The sequence below is a fragment of the Dromaius novaehollandiae genome, chromosome 5, assembly GCF_036370855.1.
Source record: "Dromaius novaehollandiae isolate bDroNov1 chromosome 5, bDroNov1.hap1, whole genome shotgun sequence".
Classification (NCBI taxonomy): domain Eukaryota; kingdom Metazoa; phylum Chordata; class Aves; order Casuariiformes; family Dromaiidae; genus Dromaius; species Dromaius novaehollandiae.
Window position 1 is genome coordinate 3,615,659 of NC_088102.1, and position 14,412 is coordinate 3,630,070.

Here is a 14,412-nt window from a genome sequence, read left to right on the forward strand (position 1 = left end):
GCTGCCTATCGATAGGCATCGATATCCATCGGCAGCGATATTATCGATGCCGATGGATATCGATGCCTATCGATAGGTGTGGAATTGCACAGGCTTCGATGCCCCTCGATATCGAGAGCTATCGATGGCGAGACTCCTTGCATGCCTAACAAGAAGAGCATCGGCCACGGCCACGGCCACGGCCACGGCCCCGCACCAAAAGCTAAAATGCCCGTCCAGATCGACAGCTAGCGATAGCCATCCAGAGCTACGCACGCCCCTCCACATCAAGGCCTACACCGTGCTACGGAGCTCTAGAGTTCGACAACTTGTGACGCAGAGCGAGACGGCTCGCTATCTCTGCGTGTCCTTCCCGCGCGATGCCTATGCAAATCAATGCTCCGCAAGGGACCGCCATCCCAAAAACGGTCAATGTCGAGAGGCCTCGGTGCCTCCCAACAGCAACACGGCCCACACATCAAAACCTCTGCATGCCTCTGGCGATCGGCAGCTCCCGCTGCCTATCGATAGGCATCGATATCCATCGGCAGCGATATTATCGATGCCGATGGATATCGATGCCTATCGATAGGTGTGGAATTGCACAGGCTTCGATGCCCCTCGATATCGAGAGCTATCGATGGCGAGACTCCTTGCATGCCTAACAAGAAGAGCATTGGCCACGGCCACGGCCACGGCCCCGCACCAAAAGCTAAAATGCCCGTCCAGATCGACAGCTAGCGATAGCCATCCAGAGCTACGCACGCCCCTCCACATCGAGGCCTACCCCTGGCTACGGAGCTCTCAAGATCGACAGCTTGTGACGCAGAGCGACAGGGCTCGCTATCTCTGCGTGTCCTTCCCGCGCGATGCCTATGGAAATCAATGCTCCGCAAGGGACCGCCATCCCAAAAACGGTCAATGTCGAGAGGCCTCGGTGCCTCCCAACAGCAACACGGCCCACACATCAAAACCTCTGCATGCCTCTGCCGATCGGCAGCTCCCGCTGCCTATCGATAGGCATCGATATCCATCGGCAGCGATATTATCAATGCCGATGGATATCGATGCCTATCGATAGGTGTGGAATTGCACAGGCTTCGATGCCCCTCGATATCGAGAGCTATCGATGGCGAGACTCCTTGCATGCCTAACAAGAAGAGCATCGGCCACGGCCACGGCCACGGCCCCGCACCAAAAGCTAAAATGCCCGTCCAGATCGACAGCTAGCGATAGCCATCCAGAGCTACGCACGCCCCTCCACATCGAGGCCTACACCGTGCTACGGAGCTCTCGAGATCGACAGCTTGTGACGCAGAGCGACAGGGCTCGCTATCTCTGCGTGTCCTTCCCGCGCAATGCCTATGGAAATCAATGCTCCGCAAGGGACCGCCATCCCAAAAACGGTCAATGTCGAGAGGCCTCGGTGCCTCCCAACAGCAACACGGCCCACACATCAAAACCTCTGCATGCCTCTGGCGATCGGCAGCTCCCGCTGCCTATCGATAGGCATCGATATCCATCGGCAGCGATATTATCGATGCCGATGGATATCGATGCCTATCGATAGGTGTGGAATTGCACAGGCTTCGATGCCCCTCAATATCGAGAGCTATCGATGCCAAGACTCCTTGCATGCCTAACAAGAAGAGCATCGGCCACGGCCACGGCCACGGCCCCGCACCAAAAGCTAAAATGCCCGTCCAGATCGACAGCTAGCGATAGCCATCCAGAGCTACACACGCCCCTCCACATCGAGGCCTACGCCTGGCTACAGAGCTCTAGAGATCGACAGATTGTGACGCAGAGCGACAGGGCTCGCTATCTCTGCGTGTCCTTCCCGCGCGATGCCTATGCAAATCAATGCTCCGCAAGGGACCGCCATCCCAAAAACGGTCAATGTCGAGAGGCCTCGGAGCCTCCCAACAGCAACACGGCCCACACATCAAAACCTCTGCATGCCTCTGGCAATCGGCAGCTCCCGCTGCCTATCGATAGGCATCGATATCCATCGGCAGCGATATTATCGATGCCGATGGATATCGATGCCTATCGATAGGTGTGGAATTGCACAGGCTTCGATGCCCCTCGATATCGAGAGCTATCGATGGCGAGACTCCTTGCATGCCTAACAAGAAGAACATCGGCCATGGCCACGGCCACGGCCACGGCCCCGCACCAAAAGCTAAAATGCCCGTCCAGATCGACAGCTAGCAATAGCCATCCAGAGCTACGCACGCCCCTCCACATCGAGGCCTACACCGTGCTACGGAGCTCTCGAGATCAACAGCTTGTGACGCAGAGCGACAGGGCTCGCTATCTCTGCGTGTCCTTCCCGCGCGATGCCTATGCAAATCAATGCTCCGCAAGGGACCGCCATCCCAAAAACGGTCAATGTCGAGAGGCCTCGGTGCCTCCCAACAGCAACACGGCCCACACATCAAAACCTCTGCATGCCTCTGGCAATCGGCAGCTCCCGCTGCCTATCGATAGGCATCGATATCCATCGGCAACGATATTATCGATGCCGATGGATATCGATGCCTATCGATAGGTGTGGAATTGCACAGGCTTTGATGCCCCTCGATATCGAGAGCTATCGATGGCGAGACTCCTTGCATGCCTAACAAGAAGAGCATCGGCCACGGCCACGGCCACGGCCACGGCCCCGCACCAAAAGCTAAAATGCCCGTCCAGATCGACAGCTAGCAATAGCCATCCAGACCTACGCACGCCCCTCCACATCGAGGCCTACCCCTGGCTACGGAGCTCTCGAGATCGACAGCTTGTGACGCAGAGCGAGAGGGCTCGCTATCTCTGCGTGTCCTTCCCGCGCGATGCCTATGGAAATCAATGCTCCGCAAGGGACCGCCATCCCAAAAACGGTCAATGTCGAGAGGCCTCGGTGCCTCCCAACAGCAACACGGCCCACACATCAAAACCTCTGCATGCCTCTGGCGATCGGCAGCTCCCGCTGCCTATCGATAGGCATCGATATCCATCGGCAGCGATATTATCGATGCCGATGGATATCGATGCCTATCGATAGGTGTGGAATTGCACAGGCTTCGATGCCCCTCGATATCGAGAGCTATCGATGCCAAGACTCCTTGCATGCCTAACAAGAAGAGCATCGGCCACGGCCACGGCCCCGCACCAAAAGCTAAAATGCCCGTCCAGATCGACAGCTAGCGATAGCCATCCAGACCTACGCACGCCCCTCCACATCGAGGCCTACCCCTGGCTACGGAGCTCTCGAGATCAACAGCTTGTGACGCAGAGCGACAGGGCTCGCTATCTCTGCGTGTCCTTCCCGCGCGATGCCTATGGAACTCAATGCTTTGCAAGGGACCGCCATCCCAAAAACGGTCAATGTCGAGAGGCCTCGGTGCCTCCCAACAGCAACACGGCCCACACATCAAAACCTCTGCATGCCTCTGGCGATCGGCAGCTCCCGCTGCCTATCGATAGGCATCGATATCCATCGGCAGCGATATTATCGATGCCGATGGATATCGATGCCTATCGATAGGTGTGGAATTGCACAGGCTTCGATGCCCCTCGATATCGAGAGCTATCGATGCCAAGACTCCTTGCATGCCTAACAAGAAGAGCATCGGCCACGGCCACGGCCACGGCCACGGCCCCGCACCAAAAGCTAAAATGCCCGTCCAGATCGACAGCTAGCGATAGCCATCCAGAGCTACGCACGCCCCTCCACATCGAGGCCTACACCATGCTACGGAGCTCTCGAGATCGACAGCTTGTGACGCAGAGTGACAGGGCTTGCTATCTCTGCGTGTCCTTCCCGCGCGATGCCTATGGAAATCAATGCTCCGCAAGGGACCGCCATCCCAAAAACGGTCAATGTCGAGAGGCCTCGGTGCCTCCCAACAGCAACACGGCCCACACATCAAAACCTCTGCATGCCTCTGGCGATCGGCAGCTCCCGCTGCCTATCGATAGGCATCGATATCCATCGGCAGCGATATTATCGATGCCGATGGATATCGATGCCTATCGATAGGTGTGGAATTGCACAGGCTTCGATGCCCCTCAATATCGAGAGCTATCGATGGCGAGACTCCTTGCATGCCTAACAAGAAGAACATCGGCCACGGCCACGGCCACGGCCCCGCACCAAAAGCTAAAATGCCCGTCCAGATCGACAGCTAGCGATAGCCATCCAGAGCTACACACGCCCCTCCACATCGAGGCCTACACTGTGCTACGGAGCTCTCGAGATCGACAGCTTGTGACGCAGAGCGACAGGGCTCGCTATCTCTGCGTGTCCTTCCCGCGCGATGCCTATGGAAATCAATGCTCCGCAAGGGACCGCCATCCCAAAAACGGTCAATGTCGAGAGGCCTCGGTGCCTCCCAACAGCAACACGGCCCACACATCAAAACCTCTGCATGCCTCTGGCGATCGGCAGCTCCCGCTGCCTATCGATAGGCATCGATATCCATCGGCAGCGATATTATCGATGCCGATGGATATCGATGCCTATCGATAGGTGTGGAATTGCACAGGCTTCGATGCCCCTCGATATCGAGAGCTATCGATGCCAAGACTCCTTGCATGCCTAACAAGAAGAGCATCGGCCACGGCCACGGCCACGGCCCCGCACCAAAAGCTAAAATGCCCGTCCAGATCGACAGCTAGCAATAGCCATCCAGAGCTACGCACGCCCCTCCACATCGAGGCCTACACCGTGCTACGGAGCTCTCGAGATCAACAGCTTGTGACGCAGAGCGACAGGGCTCGCTATCTCTGCGTGTCCTTCCCGCGCGATGCCTATGGAAATCAATGCTCCGCAAGGGACCGCCATCCCAAAAACGGTCAATGTCGAGAGGCCTCGGTGCCTCCCAACAGCAACACGGCCCACACATCAAAACCTCTGCATGCCTCTGGCGATCGGCAGCTCCCGCTGCCTATCGATAGGCATCGATATCCATCGGCAGCGATATTATCGATGCCGATGGATATCGATGCCTATCGATAGGTGTGGAATTGCACAGGCTTCGATGCCCCTCGATATCGAGAGCTATCGATGCCAAGACTCCTTGCATGCCTAACAAGAAGAGCATCGGCCACGGCCACGGCCCCGCACCAAAAGCTAAAATGCCCGTCCAGATCGACAGCTAGCGATAGCCATCCAGAGCTACGCACGCCCCTCCACATCGAGGCCTACACCGTGCTACGGAGCTCTCAAGATCGACAGCTTGTGACGCAGAGCGAGACGGCTCGCTATCTCTGCGTGTCCTTCCCGCGCGATGCCTATGGAAATCAATGCTCCGCAAGGGACCGCCATCCCAAAAACGGTCAATGTCGAGAGGCCTCGGAGCCTCCCAACAGCAACACGGCCCACACATCAAAACCTCTGCATGCCTCTGGCGATCGGCAGCTCCCGCTGCCTATCGATAGGCATCGATATCCATCGGCAGCGATATTATCAATGCCGATGGATATCGATGCCTATCGATAGGTGTGGAATTGCACAGGCTTCGATGCCCCTCAATATCGAGAGCTATCGATGGCGAGACTCCTTGCATGCCTAACAAGAAGAGCATCGGCCACGGCCACGGCCACGGCCACGGCCCCGCACCAAAAGCTAAAATGCCCGTCCAGATCGACAGCTAGCAATAGCCATCCAGAGCTAGGAACGCCCCTCCACATCGAGGCCTACGCCTGGCTACAGAGCTCTAGAGATCGACAGATTGTGACGCAGAGCGACAGGGCTCGCTATCTCTGCGTGTCCTTCCCGCGCGATGCCTATGCAAATCAATGCTCCGCAAGGGACCGCCATCCCAAAAACGGTCAATGTCGAGAGGCCTCGGAGCCTCCCAACAGCAACACGGCCCACACATCAAAACCTCTGCATGCCTCTGGCAATCGGCAGCTCCCGCTGCCTATCGATAGGCATCGATATCCATCGGCAGCGATATTATCGATGCCGATGGATATCGATGCCTATCGATAGGTGTGGAATTGCACAGGCTTCCATGACCCTCGATATCGAGAGCTATCGATGGCGAGACTCCTTGCATGCCTAACAAGAAGAACATCGGCCACGGCCACGGCCACGGCCCCCGACCCGCACCAAAAGCTAAAATGCCCGTCCAGATCGACAGCTAGCAATAGCCATCCAGAGCTACACACGCCCCTCCACATCGAGGCCTACCCCTAGCTACGGAGCTCTCGAGATCAACAATTTGTGACGCAGAGCGACAGGGCTCGCTATCTCTGCGTGTCCTTCCCGCGCGATGCCTATGGAAATCAATGCTCCGCAAGGGACCGCCATCCCAAAAACGGTCAATGTCGAGAGGCCTCGGTGCCTCCCAACAGCAACACGGCCCACACATCAAAACCTCTGCATGCCTCTGCCGATCGGCAGCTCCCGCTGCCTATCGATAGGCATCGATATCCATCGGCAGCGATATTATCGATGCCGATGGATATCGATGCCTATCGATAGGTGTGGAATTGCACAGGCTTCGATGCCCCTCGATATCGAGAGCCATCGATGCCAAGACTCCTTGCATGCCTAACAAGAAGAGCATCGGCCACGGCCACGGCCACGGCCCCGCACCAAAAGCTAAAATGCCCGTCCAGATCGACAGCTAGCGATAGCCATCCAGAGCTACGCACGCCCCTCCACATCGAGGCCTACACCGTGCTACGGAGCTCTCGAGATCGACAGCTTGTGACGCAGAGCGACAGGGCTCGCTATCTCTGCGTGTCCTTCCCGCGCGATGCCTATGCAAATCAATGCTTTGCAAGGGACCGCCATCCCAAAAACGGTCAATGTCGAGAGGCCTCGGTGCCTCCCAACAGCAACACGGCCCACACATCAAAACCTCTGCATGCCTCTGGCGATCGGCAGCTCCCGCTGCCTATCGATAGGCATCGATATCCATCGGCAGCGATATTATCGATGCCGATGGATATCGATGCCTATCGATAGGTGTGGAATTGCACAGGCTTCGATGCCCCTCGATATCGAGAGCTATCGATGGCGAGACTCCTTGCATGCCTAACAAGAAGAGCATCGGCCACGGCCACGGCCACGGCCACGGCCCCGCACCAAAAGCTAAAATGCCCGTCCAGATCGACAGCTAGCGATAGCCATCCAGAGCTACGCACGCCCCTCCACATCAAGGCCTACACCGTGCTACGGAGCTCTAGAGTTCGACAACTTGTGACGCAGAGCGAGACGGCTCGCTATCTCTGCGTGTCCTTCCCGCGCGATGCCTATGCAAATCAATGCTCCGCAAGGGACCGCCATCCCAAAAACGGTCAATGTCGAGAGGCCTCGGTGCCTCCCAACAGCAACACGGCCCACACATCAAAACCTCTGCATGCCTCTGGCGATCGGCAGCTCCCGCTGCCTATCGATAGGCATCGATATCCATCGGCAGCGATATTATCGATGCCGATGGATATCGATGCCTATCGATAGGTGTGGAATTGCACAGGCTTCGATGCCCCTCGATATCGAGAGCTATCGATGGCGAGACTCCTTGCATGCCTAACAAGAAGAGCATTGGCCACGGCCACGGCCACGGCCCCGCACCAAAAGCTAAAATGCCCGTCCAGATCGACAGCTAGCGATAGCCATCCAGAGCTACGCACGCCCCTCCACATCGAGGCCTACCCCTGGCTACGGAGCTCTCAAGATCGACAGCTTGTGACGCAGAGCGACAGGGCTCGCTATCTCTGCGTGTCCTTCCCGCGCGATGCCTATGGAAATCAATGCTCCGCAAGGGACCGCCATCCCAAAAACGGTCAATGTCGAGAGGCCTCGGTGCCTCCCAACAGCAACACGGCCCACACATCAAAACCTCTGCATGCCTCTGCCGATCGGCAGCTCCCGCTGCCTATCGATAGGCATCGATATCCATCGGCAGCGATATTATCAATGCCGATGGATATCGATGCCTATCGATAGGTGTGGAATTGCACAGGCTTCGATGCCCCTCGATATCGAGAGCTATCGATGGCGAGACTCCTTGCATGCCTAACAAGAAGAGCATCGGCCACGGCCACGGCCACGGCCCCGCACCAAAAGCTAAAATGCCCGTCCAGATCGACAGCTAGCGATAGCCATCCAGAGCTACGCACGCCCCTCCACATCGAGGCCTACACCGTGCTACGGAGCTCTCGAGATCGACAGCTTGTGACGCAGAGCGACAGGGCTCGCTATCTCTGCGTGTCCTTCCCGCGCAATGCCTATGGAAATCAATGCTCCGCAAGGGACCGCCATCCCAAAAACGGTCAATGTCGAGAGGCCTCGGTGCCTCCCAACAGCAACACGGCCCACACATCAAAACCTCTGCATGCCTCTGGCGATCGGCAGCTCCCGCTGCCTATCGATAGGCATCGATATCCATCGGCAGCGATATTATCGATGCCGATGGATATCGATGCCTATCGATAGGTGTGGAATTGCACAGGCTTCGATGCCCCTCGATATCGAGAGCTATCGATGGCGAGACTCCTTGCATGCCTAACAAGAAGAGCATCGGCCACGGCCACGGCCACGGCCACGGCCCCGCACCAAAAGCTAAAATGCCCGTCCAGATCGACAGCTAGCGATAGCCATCCAGAGCTACGCACGCCCCTCCACATCGAGGCCTACACCGTGCTACGGAGCTCTCGAGATCGACAGCTTGTGACGCAGAGCGACAGGGCTCGCTATCTCTGCGTGTCCTTCCCGCGCGATGCCTATGCAAATCAATGCTCCGCAAGGGACCGCCATCCCAAAAACGGTCAATGTCGAGAGGCCTCGGTGCCTCCCAACAGCAACACGGCCCACACATCAAAACCTCTGCATGCCTCTGGCGATCGGCAGCTCCCGCTGCCTATCGATAGGCATCGATATCCATCGGCAGCGATATTATCGATGCCGATGGATATCGATGCCTATCGATAGGTGTGGAATTGCACAGGCTTCGATGCCCCTCAATATCGAGAGCTATCGATGCCAAGACTCCTTGCATGCCTAACAAGAAGAGCATCGGCCACGGCCACGGCCACGGCCCCGCACCAAAAGCTAAAATGCCCGTCCAGATCGACAGCTAGCGATAGCCATCCAGAGCTACACACGCCCCTCCACATCGAGGCCTACGCCTGGCTACAGAGCTCTAGAGATCGACAGATTGTGACGCAGAGCGACAGGGCTCGCTATCTCTGCGTGTCCTTCCCGCGCGATGCCTATGCAAATCAATGCTCCGCAAGGGACCGCCATCCCAAAAACGGTCAATGTCGAGAGGCCTCGGAGCCTCCCAACAGCAACACGGCCCACACATCAAAACCTCTGCATGCCTCTGGCAATCGGCAGCTCCCGCTGCCTATCGATAGGCATCGATATCCATCGGCAGCGATATTATCGATGCCGATGGATATCGATGCCTATCGATAGGTGTGGAATTGCACAGGCTTCGATGCCCCTCGATATCGAGAGCTATCGATGGCGAGACTCCTTGCATGCCTAACAAGAAGAACATCGGCCATGGCCACGGCCACGGCCACGGCCCCGCACCAAAAGCTAAAATGCCCGTCCAGATCGACAGCTAGCAATAGCCATCCAGAGCTACGCACGCCCCTCCACATCGAGGCCTACACCGTGCTACGGAGCTCTCGAGATCAACAGCTTGTGACGCAGAGCGACAGGGCTCGCTATCTCTGCGTGTCCTTCCCGCGCGATGCCTATGCAAATCAATGCTCCGCAAGGGACCGCCATCCCAAAAACGGTCAATGTCGAGAGGCCTCGGTGCCTCCCAACAGCAACACGGCCCACACATCAAAACCTCTGCATGCCTCTGGCAATCGGCAGCTCCCGCTGCCTATCGATAGGCATCGATATCCATCGGCAGCGATATTATCGATGCCGATGGATATCGATGCCTATCGATAGGTGTGGAATTGCACAGGCTTTGATGCCCCTCGATATCGAGAGCTATCGATGCCAAGACTCCTTGCATGCCTAACAAGAAGAGCATCGGCCACGGCCACGGCCACGGCCACGGCCCCGCACCAAAAGCTAAAATGCCCGTCCAGATCGACAGCTAGCAATAGCCATCCAGACCTACGCACGCCCCTCCACATCGAGGCCTACCCCTGGCTACGGAGCTCTCGAGATCGACAGCTTGTGACGCAGAGCGAGAGGGCTCGCTATCTCTGCGTGTCCTTCCCGCGCGATGCCTATGGAAATCAATGCTCCGCAAGGGACCGCCATCCCAAAAACGGTCAATGTCGAGAGGCCTCGGTGCCTCCCAACAGCAACACGGCCCACACATCAAAACCTCTGCATGCCTCTGGCGATCGGCAGCTCCCGCTGCCTATCGATAGGCATCGATATCCATCGGCAGCGATATTATCGATGCCGATGGATATCGATGCCTATCGATAGGTGTGGAATTGCACAGGCTTCGATGCCCCTCGATATCGAGAGCTATCGATGCCAAGACTCCTTGCATGCCTAACAAGAAGAGCATCGGCCACGGCCACGGCCCCGCACCAAAAGCTAAAATGCCCGTCCAGATCGACAGCTAGCGATAGCCATCCAGAGCTACGCACGCCCCTCCACATCGAGGCCTACCCCTGGCTACGGAGCTCTCGAGATCAACAGCTTGTGACGCAGAGCGACAGGGCTCGCTATCTCTGCGTGTCCTTCCCGCGCGATGCCTATGGAACTCAATGCTTTGCAAGGGACCGCCATCCCAAAAACGGTCAATGTCGAGAGGCCTCGGTGCCTCCCAACAGCAACACGGCCCACACATCAAAACCTCTGCATGCCTCTGGCGATCGGCAGCTCCCGCTGCCTATCGATAGGCATCGATATCCATCGGCAGCGATATTATCGATGCCGATGGATATCGATGCCTATCGATAGGTGTGGAATTGCACAGGCTTCGATGCCCCTCGATATCGAGAGCTATCGATGCCAAGACTCCTTGCATGCCTAACAAGAAGAGCATCGGCCACGGCCACGGCCACGGCCACGGCCCCGCACCAAAAGCTAAAATGCCCGTCCAGATCGACAGCTAGCGATAGCCATCCAGAGCTACGCACGCCCCTCCACATCGAGGCCTACACCATGCTACGGAGCTCTCGAGATCGACAGCTTGTGACGCAGAGTGACAGGGCTTGCTATCTCTGCGTGTCCTTCCCGCGCGATGCCTATGGAAATCAATGCTCCGCAAGGGACCGCCATCCCAAAAACGGTCAATGTCGAGAGGCCTCGGTGCCTCCCAACAGCAACACGGCCCACACATCAAAACCTCTGCATGCCTCTGGCGATCGGCAGCTCCCGCTGCCTATCGATAGGCATCGATATCCATCGGCAGCGATATTATCGATGCCGATGGATATCGATGCCTATCGATAGGTGTGGAATTGCACAGGCTTCGATGCCCCTCAATATCGAGAGCTATCGATGGCGAGACTCCTTGCATGCCTAACAAGAAGAACATCGGCCACGGCCACGGCCACGGCCCCGCACCAAAAGCTAAAATGCCCGTCCAGATCGACAGCTAGCGATAGCCATCCAGAGCTACACACGCCCCTCCACATCGAGGCCTACACTGTGCTACGGAGCTCTCGAGATCGACAGCTTGTGACGCAGAGCGACAGGGCTCGCTATCTCTGCGTGTCCTTCCCGCGCGATGCCTATGGAAATCAATGCTCCGCAAGGGACCGCCATCCCAAAAACGGTCAATGTCGAGAGGCCTCGGTGCCTCCCAACAGCAACACGGCCCACACATCAAAACCTCTGCATGCCTCTGGCGATCGGCAGCTCCCGCTGCCTATCGATAGGCATCGATATCCATCGGCAGCGATATTATCGATGCCGATGGATATCGATGCCTATCGATAGGTGTGGAATTGCACAGGCTTCGATGCCCCTCGATATCGAGAGCTATCGATGCCAAGACTCCTTGCATGCCTAACAAGAAGAGCATCGGCCACGGCCACGGCCACGGCCCCGCACCAAAAGCTAAAATGCCCGTCCAGATCGACAGCTAGCAATAGCCATCCAGAGCTACGCACGCCCCTCCACATCGAGGCCTACACCGTGCTACGGAGCTCTCGAGATCAACAGCTTGTGACGCAGAGCGACAGGGCTCGCTATCTCTGCGTGTCCTTCCCGCGCGATGCCTATGGAAATCAATGCTCCGCAAGGGACCGCCATCCCAAAAACGGTCAATGTCGAGAGGCCTCGGTGCCTCCCAACAGCAACACGGCCCACACATCAAAACCTCTGCATGCCTCTGGCGATCGGCAGCTCCCGCTGCCTATCGATAGGCATCGATATCCATCGGCAGCGATATTATCGATGCCGATGGATATCGATGCCTATCGATAGGTGTGGAATTGCACAGGCTTCCATGACCCTCGATATCGAGAGCTATCGATGGCGAGACTCCTTGCATGCCTAACAAGAAGAACATCGGCCACGGCCACGGCCACGGCCCCCGACCCGCACCAAAAGCTAAAATGCCCGTCCAGATCGACAGCTAGCAATAGCCATCCAGAGCTACGCACGCCCCTCCACATCGAGGCCTACCCCTAGCTACGGAGCTCTCGAGATCAACAATTTGTGACGCAGAGCGACAGGGCTCGCTATCTCTGCGTGTCCTTCCCGCGCGATGCCTATGCAAATCAATGCTCCGCAAGGGACCGCCATCCCAAAAACGGTCAATGTCGAGAGGCCTCGGTGCCTCCCAACAGCAACACGGCCCACACATCAAAACCTCTGCATGCCTCTGCCGATCGGCAGCTCCCGCTGCCTATCGATAGGCATCGATATCCATCGGCAGCGATATTATCGATGCCGATGGATATCGATGCCTATCGATAGGTGTGGAATTGCACAGGCTTCGATGCCCCTCGATATCGAGAGCCATCGATGCCAAGACTCCTTGCATGCCTAACAAGAAGAGCATCGGCCACGGCCACGGCCACGGCCCCGCACCAAAAGCTAAAATGCCCGTCCAGATCGACAGCTAGCGATAGCCATCCAGAGCTACGCACGCCCCTCCACATCGAGGCCTACACCGTGCTACGGAGCTCTCGAGATCGACAGCTTGTGACGCAGAGCGACAGGGCTCGCTATCTCTGCGTGTCCTTCCCGCGCGATGCCTATGGAACTCAATGCTTTGCAAGGGACCGCCATCCCAAAAACGGTCAATGTCGAGAGGCCTCGGTGCCTCCCAACAGCAACACGGCCCACACATCAAAACCTCTGCATGCCTCTGGCGATCGGCAGCTCCCGCTGCCTATCGATAGGCATCGATATCCATCGGCAGCGATATTATCGATGCCGATGGATATCGATGCCTATCGATAGGTGTGGAATTGCACAGGCTTCAATGCCCCTCGATATCGAGAGCTATCGATGGCGAGACTCCTTGCATGCCTAACAAGAAGAGCATCGGCCACAGCCACGGCCACGGCCACGGCCCCGCACCAAAAGCTAAAATGCCCGTCCAGATCGACAGCTAGCGATAGCCATCCAGAGCTACGCACGCCCCTCCACATCAAGGCCTACACCGTGCTACGGAGCTCTAGAGTTCGACAACTTGTGACGCAGAGCGAGACGGCTCGCTATCTCTGCGTGTCCTTCCCGCGCGATGCCTATGCAAATCAATGCTCCGCAAGGGACCGCCATCCCAAAAACGGTCAATGTCGAGAGGCCTCGGTGCCTCCCAACAGCAACACGGCCCACACATCAAAACCTCTGCATGCCTCTGGCGATCGGCAGCTCCCGCTGCCTATCGATAGGCATCGATATCCATCGGCAGCGATATTATCGATGCCGATGGATATCAATGCCTATCGATAGGTGTGGAATTGCACAGGCTTCGATGCCCCTCGATATCGAGAGCTATCGATGGCGAGACTCCTTGCATGCCTAACAAGAAGAGCATTGGCCACGGCCACGGCCACGGCCCCGCACCAAAAGCTAAAATGCCCGTCCAGATCGACAGCTAGCGATAGCCATCCAGAGCTACGCACGCCCCTCCACATCGAGGCCTACCCCTAGCTACGGAGCTCTCGAGATCGACAGCTTGTGACGCAGAGCGACAGGGCTCACTATCTCTGCGTGTCCTTCCCGCGCGATGCCTATGCAAATCAATGCTCCGCAAGGGACCGCCATCCCAAAAACGGTCAATGTCGAGAGGCCTCGGTGCCTCCCAACAGCAACACGGCCCACACATCAAAACCTCTGCATGCCTCTGGCGATCGGCAGCTCCCGCTGCCTATCGATAGGCATCGATATCCATCGGCAGCGATATTATCGATGCCGATGGATATCGATGCCTATCGATAGGTGTGGAATTGCACAGGCTTCGATGCCCCTCGATATCGAGAGCTATCGATGCCAAGACTCCTTGCATGCCTAACAAGAAGAGCATCGGCCACGGC